This window comes from Suricata suricatta, chromosome 12, assembly GCF_006229205.1.
Source record: "Suricata suricatta isolate VVHF042 chromosome 12, meerkat_22Aug2017_6uvM2_HiC, whole genome shotgun sequence".
In the NCBI taxonomy this organism is placed as follows: Eukaryota; Metazoa; Chordata; class Mammalia; order Carnivora; family Herpestidae; genus Suricata; species Suricata suricatta.
The window spans coordinates 63,973,820-63,981,820 of record NC_043711.1 but is presented as its reverse complement, the minus strand read 5'-3'; the positions used below and the strand labels follow the sequence as shown (position 1 = coordinate 63,981,820).

General features: G+C 38.4%; 1 long non-coding RNA gene across 1 annotated transcript in view; it reads right to left on the bottom strand.

Annotated features, from left to right (window-relative positions):
* Window positions 1-6,092: 6,092 nt before the first annotated feature.
* Window positions 6,093-8,001, bottom strand: part of LOC115275512 — a 2,891-nt gene continuing 982 nt past the window's right edge. Inside the window, exon 2 of the long non-coding RNA XR_003901595.1 lies at window positions 6,093-6,435. This is a non-coding gene — a long non-coding RNA (uncharacterized LOC115275512). The remainder of the gene's footprint in view (window positions 6,436-8,001) is intronic.

Below are 8,001 nucleotides of genomic sequence, written 5' to 3'. Positions count from 1 at the left end.
AGTTTGGCCCCAGTGTTGGAATCCATGCTGACAGTTGGGAGCCTGGAGCCTGCTTTGGATTCTGTGTCTCCCTCTCTCTCTGCCCCTCCCCTGCTTTACTCTGTCTCTCTCTCTCTCAAAACTAAATAAACATTTAAAAATTTTTTTGAAAAGAAGAAAATGAAGCACAAAGAGAGACTGTTGGCCAAATTGTGTTCCATTGGTCAGGTGCCCCTGAACTTGCCCTCCCCACACCCACTGCAGCTGAGCTAGCTTTACTAGAAGACGGAGCTCATGGCTTGTCTCCAGTTTCTGCTTTCCTCAAGGAGGGATTTACCCCAAAGCAATTTTTTTAATGTTTATCTTTTTTTTGAGAGAGGTTGAGTGTGTGTGCGTGTGCGCACGTGCGCACATGCCCATGCGCGAGCAGGGGAAGGGTAGAGAGAGAGGAAAGAGAGAATCTCAAGCAGGCAGGCTCTGTGCTGTCAGCAGCAGAGCCTGATGCAGGGCTTGATCTCATGGTTCATGAGATCATGACCTGAGTCAGACACTTAACCAACTGCCCCTCGAACCCCTCCAAAGCAACTTCTCCCTGGATCACTCCTGGCCTCTCTTCACCCCTTTATTCACTTGAATGAGAGGACTTTTTTGTTTTTAAACTTGGTTTTATTTTTTTTTATTTTGAAACAATTTCAATTATAGAAAGTTTGTAAGTATTATTGTTTTAAGATTTTTAAATTTTAATTCCAGTATGGTTATCATACTGGACTATATTAGCTTCAGGTGTATAATATGGTGACTCAACAGTTTTCTATGTTACTCAGTATTCATCATGGTAAGTGTACTCTTTATTCCTCATTATCTATTTCCCACATCCCCTCGCCATCTCCCCTCTGGTAACCATCAGTTTGTTCTCTGTAGTTTAGAGACTGTTTCTTAGTTTGTCTTTCTTTCTCTCCTTTCTCATCTGTTTTTTTCCCTTAAATTGCACATATGGGTGAAATCATATGGTCTTTGTCTTTCTCTGATTGACTTATTTTACTTAGCATTCTCTAATTCCATCCATGTTGTTGCAAATGGAAAGATTTCATTTTTTATGGGTGAATAACATACTAATACACACACACACACACACACACACACACACACCATACTACTATATATAGTATATAACATACTACTATGTGTGTGTATATATCTATGTATATATATATCTATGTGTATACACACACACACACCCACCAGAACTTTATCCATTCATCTGTCAATGGACATGGGTTGCTTCCATAATTTGGCTATTATAAATGATGCTGCATTAAACATAGGGGTGCATATATCCCTTTGAATTAGTGCTTTTATCTTTTGGGGGTATATATCTAGTAGAATGATTACTAGATTAAAGAGTAATTCTATTTTTATCTTTTTGAGGAAACTCTATATTGTTTCCCGCAGTGGTTGTACCAGTTAGCATTTCCACAATAATGCATGAGGATTACTTTTTCTCCACATCCTCACCAGTACTTGTTGTTTCCTGGTTTTTTTTTTTTTTTTTTTTACCATTTTGACAGGTGCGAGGTGGTATCTCATTATGGTTTTGATTTGCATATCCCTGATGATGAATGATGTTGAACATATTTTCATGTATCTGTTGCCTATCTGTATATGTTCTTTGGAAAAATGTTCATATCTTCTTCCCATTTTTAAATTGGATTATTCATTTTGGGTGTTGAGTTGTTCCAGTTCTTTATATATTTTAGACACTGAATCTTTATCAGATATGTCATTTGCAAATATCTTCTCCCATTCAGTAAGTTGCCTTTTAGTTTTGTTGATAGTTTCCTTCACTGTGGTAGAAGCTTTTTATTTTGATGAAGTCCCAGTAGTTTATTTCTGCTTTTATTTCTCTTGCCTCAAGAACATATCTAGGAAAATGTTGCTACAGCCACTGTTAGAGATACTGCTCCCTATGCTCTCTTCTATAGTATTTGTGGTTTCAAGTCAGCTATTTAATCCATTTTGAGTTTATTTTTGTTTTATGTAAGAAAGTGGCTTAGTTTCATTATTTTACGTGTAGCTGTTCAGTTTTCCAAACACCATCTGTTGAAGAGACTATCTTTTACCACTGCATATTCTTTCCTGCTTTGTCAAAGATTAATTGACCATATAATTGTGGGTTTATGACTGGGTTTTCTTTTTTTTTTTCACTGATCTAAATATTTTATGTCCATGATTACTTTTTGTAAAATCAGCAACACCATTGTTGTTCTAATATGTTACATTGCCTTCACAAACTCTCTATAAGGGGTGGAAACTCTACATAAATGCCTAGTACACACACACAAATTATTAGTCTCCTATTATGTAGGATGAAATTAAAGTTTAGTGATTTTTACAAGATCATTGAGTAAGTAGAGTGGGTTGTTTGACTCCATATCCTAAACTTCTCCCAACTATATATAATATATTGCTGCCTTCTGATATTTACTTATTTTGTGGGTGACTATTATATACATATAATTTATATATCTGGAGATGAAAGTAATGAGTACGAGAGAAAGAAAAGTGACTAGTACTCTAAAAATCATAGAAAATTAGAAGAGTTAGAAGTGTAAATATCTCTGTGATTCTGGACAAGTAACAGTAAATTTAGAGTATTGACCCAAAATGACTATTGGGTGAGGAATTACAGTAAATAGTACTAACACATTCAAAAAGGAAAGAACTCTAAACAAGACTCACTGACTTAATTCAAGAAGGATTTCAATTCCTACTATTAAAAAAATCATTTTTTCTTGATGCCATCTTCTCTGCAGTCCTAGGGGTTAGATGGTAAAGACTACGGGAGCCTCGCTTATGCTTACTTTAAATAATAAATCTTTAGCTAAAGTGTTCAAAGGGATACCTCTGACACAGGTAATGCTAAACTCACATAGAAAGGAAAGACATTTTAGCTGCAATAACCACCTATGTGAGATTTGTTGTCCTTCCTTGACAAGGGGAGAGCTGTGGACATCAGACCTACTGGAAGGAACCCAGAGTTTAGGGGAACATGGCTATGAGATACACTGGGTGTTCCCCACATGGTGATGTGGGGCTGATTAGAATGTAGCTATAAAGCAGGAGTCAGGATATAGCTCTTTATGATTAAAAACTGTAGCAATGCTTCTCAAACTTCAACATGCAAATAAACCACCTATGGGTCTTGATAGCATTGTGATTCCTTAGATCTTGGGGGGGGGGTCCTGAAATTCTATATTCCTAACAAAATCCCAAGTGATACTATGGCTTCCAGTCTGCAGGCTACATTTTGAACATTAAGGTTATACAGAATATATCCCATAACAGTTCTCAAACTGTGGTTGCAAGACCAGCAGCATCAGCATAACCTGGGAACTTGTTAGAAATGCCAATTTTTGGGCCTTGCCCAGGGCTACTCAATCAGAAACTCTGGGAATTTGGCCCAGATATCTGTATTTTAACAAGTCCTCCAGATGATTCTAATGCTAAAGTCTGAGAACCGCTGATCTAGAGAAGTATCTAACCAGCCATTGCAGAATCACTTGAGGAGCTTAAAAACAAAAGGTCAGGCACTGGTTTCCATGTCATGTCAGTTAAATCAGAATCACAGAATGTGTGACCCTTCATCATGGGTATGCAAAAAATTATTCCTGGGCAATTACAATATGCAACCAGGTTTGAGAATCAGTACCTGAGGGAGGTTGGGAGGGAAAGAAGCGAGAGAGAGAGAGAGAGAGAGAGAGAGAGAGAGAGAGAGAGAGAGAGAGAGAGACTGAGAGAGAGAGAGAGAGAGAGCGCCACTTACTGCTTGAATCTTTGCCAGCAAAAGTCTGGTACAGGTGGGGGTGTCTGGGACTGTTGGTCAAGCAGCTCTCTTCCTCCTCACTATTGCTTCACACCTGTAACCAACATCCCAGCAGAACTCAGAGCCAGTAGGGAAAGGTGTTGGATGGAAGGTGGCGGGAGGGAAAAGAGGCTGAGTGTACTTGAGAGACTTGGATTTTTCTCTCATGGCAGGAATGTGGTAGGGAGGAAGGCAGGAGCTAAGGTGCAGCTCTATGTCCAGTGAGATGTGAAATACATGCAAATGATATTACTATTCATCACAGCTTCTCTTCGTGGCAAGGATCTGAGAGCTTTTCCAAGAGAGCTCAGCACTTGATGGCAGTACTGTCTATAGTTCCTATGACTGGGTTTTCTATTCTGTTCCATTAATTTATGTGTCTATTTTTGTGATAGTACCATACTGTTTTGATTAATGCATCTTTGTAATATAACTTGAACTCTGGAGTTGTGATGCCCCCAGCTTTGCTTTTCTTTTTTAAGATTGCTTTGGATATTCCATGTTTTGTGGATGCATACAAATTTTAGGATTGTTTGTTCCAGTTCTGTGAAAAAATGCTATTGATATTTTGGTAGTGATTGCATTAAATGTGTAGTTACTTTAGATAGTATAGACATTTAAAAATTTTTTTCCCTTCAAATCCATGGGCATGAGATATCTTTCCACTTCTTTGTATCATCTTGTTTTTCTTTTCAGTGTTTTATAGTTTTCAGAGTACAGATTTTTTATTATCTTTTTGATTAATTTTATTCCTAGGTATTCTATTATTTTGGGTGCAACTGTAAATGGAATTGTTTTCTTAATTTCTCTTTCTACTGCTTCAGTATTACTTTATAGAAATGCAACAGATTTCTGTACATTAATTTTGTATCCTGCAGCTACCAAATTCATTTATCAGTTGTAGCCATTTTTTTTGGTGGAATCTTTCAGGTTTTCTATATATAGCATCATGTTATCTGTAAGTAGTAAAAGTTTTACTTCTTTCTTACCAATTTGGATACCTCATTTATTTTTATTGTCTGATTGCTATGGCTCTCAGTACTTTCCATACTATGTTGAATAGAAGTGGTGGCGGTGGACATCCTGGTCTCGTTCCTGACCTTAGGGGGAGAGATCTCAGTTTTTCCCCACTGAGTATGGTGTCCGCTGTAGATTTTACATATGAGGGCTTTATTTTGTTGAGGTATGTTCCCTATAAAACTACTTTGTTGAAGGTTGTTATCATGATGTTTGGGATGACTCTTTTTGGGTGTTGAACCTAGGAAGTCTAAACTGAGCTCCTCTATGTCTAGAACTTTCCCTTGATTTGACCCTTGCTACAAGCCACAGCCATAGGCCTCCCAGGAGCGGGGCTGATAGGTAGTTGGATAGCTCTTGGCTCTTGTGAAAAATGTTTCTATGAGCATGGCTATACCAATATCTGTACAAGTGCCTGCCCTCACTTATTTTGGGTATGTTCTCAGAAGTGGAACTGCTGGATCATATAATAATTCTGTGGTTAATTTTCTGAGGAGCCACCATACTGTTTTCTATAGTGCTGTACCATTCTCCATTCCTGCCAGCAGTGTACAAGGGCTCGAATTTCTCTGTATCCTCATCAACACTTGTTTCTATCTGTGTGTATTCTTAACAGTGCCAAGCCCAGTGCTTTCCATGGTAGATGCTCAGCAAATAGGTTGAATGGATATATTTGATAGCAAACTTTAGGATCCTTGAATAGTCACATTAGCCAAAAATTTATGTAGAACTTCTGATGAAATTTAGTGAAGAAAAGATCTCCTGAATTCTGGAACATTTCCTCAGACTACCTGACCTTTACAAAGAAGTCATCTGATGATAAAGATGATGATGAGTTGTGGGGAGCCCTTCCTGCCTAAAGTGAACTGCTCTCCCTTTTCTTTAGAAAAAATTTTTAATGTTAGTTTCTGAAGAGAGAGAGAGAGAGAGACAGAGACAGAGACAGAGACAGAGACAGAGATAGAGTGCAAGTGGGAGATGGGCAGAGAGAGATGGAGACACAGAATCTAAAGCAGGTTCCAGGCTCTGGCTGTCATCACAGACCCTGATGCAGGGCTCTAACCCATGAACCTCAGGATCATGACCTAAACCAAAGTCAGATGCTTAACCGATTCAGCCACCCATGTACCCCAATGCCTCTCCTTTTGCACACTGACAGATTTGTTGCCAGATGAAGATGTGGACCCAAGGTTATGGATCTCCCAATGCATAAGAAAAGCCACAAATCTGGATCTTAAAATGTGGAATCTCTTCTTTATTATATGTCAGTAGCTGTGTCAGATTGCATTGATGGTCCTAATTTTTCTCTTCTCCCTCTTGCCTGATCATGGTGTCTTCATGGGCAGGGTGTGCTCCCCCAACCTTTGAATTTGCTCCTGACTCAGAGAGTTGCTTTTGCTGCTAGTCCAGGGCAGGAGTGGCATTGAGCCAGGGCCGAGCCTGGCTCTTGTTATTTCTGCCACTACCACAGGAGAGACATGCCTGGCTGCCCCATTGGTTGCAGGGAGAAGGTGAGAGACACATGTGTCTTAGAAGAACAACCTCGTCCTCAGCCCAGGGCGGAGCAGCCCAGCCACCTAAAAGACATGTGAGAAGTAACTATTTAATGTTAAATACTGAGTTTGTATGCCACATAATATAGCAAGAGTTAACCGATATAAGACTTAATTAAAAAGTTCAAATTATGTATCATAGTGCAATAATAGCAACTGATAGATCTAGGAACTAATTAAATAAAAAAAGGATCCACTGTTCCAGATTTGGCTTGTGCCCTCTGCATTAGACAGAGCTCATACCAGTATCAACATGCCTTTTTTGGTTGTTGTTGTTTTAAAGCCAGGTTTATTGAGGTATAATTTACCTATTTAAATGTATCCCTTTTAGGATACAATTCTGCATTTTGACAAATATATACAATTGTGTAACCCACCACCATCAAGAAATGTTCCGTCAGAAACTGACAAAATATAAAGACAAAGAGACTTCTGAAAGCAGCTAGGGATAAAAGGGCCATAACATACAACGGGAAACCTATCAGAGTGGTTACAGACCTATCTCCTGAAACTTGGCAGTCCAGAAAGGAATGGTAGGAAATCTTCAATGTGATGAGCAAGAAAAATATGCAGCCAAGAATTCTTTATCCAGTGAGCCTGTCATTCAAAATAGGAGAGATAAAGGTTTTCCCAGATAAACAAAAACTGAGAGAATTCATCACCACCAAACCAGCCCTACAAGAAATCCTAAGAGGGACTCTATGAAGGAAATGTAGCAAGGAATATAAGGTACCAGAGACACCACTACAAACGTGAACTCTACAGAGAACACAATGAATCTAAACCCACATTTTCCAATAATAACATTGAATGCTCCAATCAAATGACACTGGGTAGCAGAATGAATAAAAAACCAAAATCCATCTATTTTCTATCTAAGAGGCTCATCTTAGACCTGAAGACACCTTCAGATTGAAAGTAAGGGGATGGAGAAATACCTATCATGTGACTGGAAGTCAGAAGAAAGCCGGAGTAGCCATACTCATATCAGACAAACTGGACTTTAAAGTAAAGGCAGTAACAAAAGATGAAGAAGGGTATTATATAATAATTACAGGGTCTCTCAATCAGGAAGAGCTAACAATTATAAACATTTATGCATTGAATCCGGGAGTACCTAAATACATAAAACAATCACAAACAAAAACAATCTTATTGATAAGAATGTGCTAAGTGCGGGGGACTTTAATACTCCACTGACAGCAATGGATATATCAACCAGACTAAGTGAAGAATGGACATGAATGACACATTGGAACAGGTGGAATTGATAGATATATTTAGAACTCTGCATCCTGAAGCTAGAAAATTCACCTTCTTCTCGAGTGCACATGGCACATTCTCCAAGATAGATCACATACTGGGGCATAAAGCAGCCCTCTGTAAATATAAACGAATTGAGATTATGCACACTTTCAGATCACAATGCTGTGAAACTTGAAATCAATCACAGGAAAAAGTCTGGAAAACCTCCAAAAATGTGAAGGTTAAAAACTACCCTACAAAAGAATGATTGGGCCAATCAGGCAATTAGAGAAGAAATTTAAAAAAAATATGGAAACAAATGAAAATGAAAATACAACAATCCAA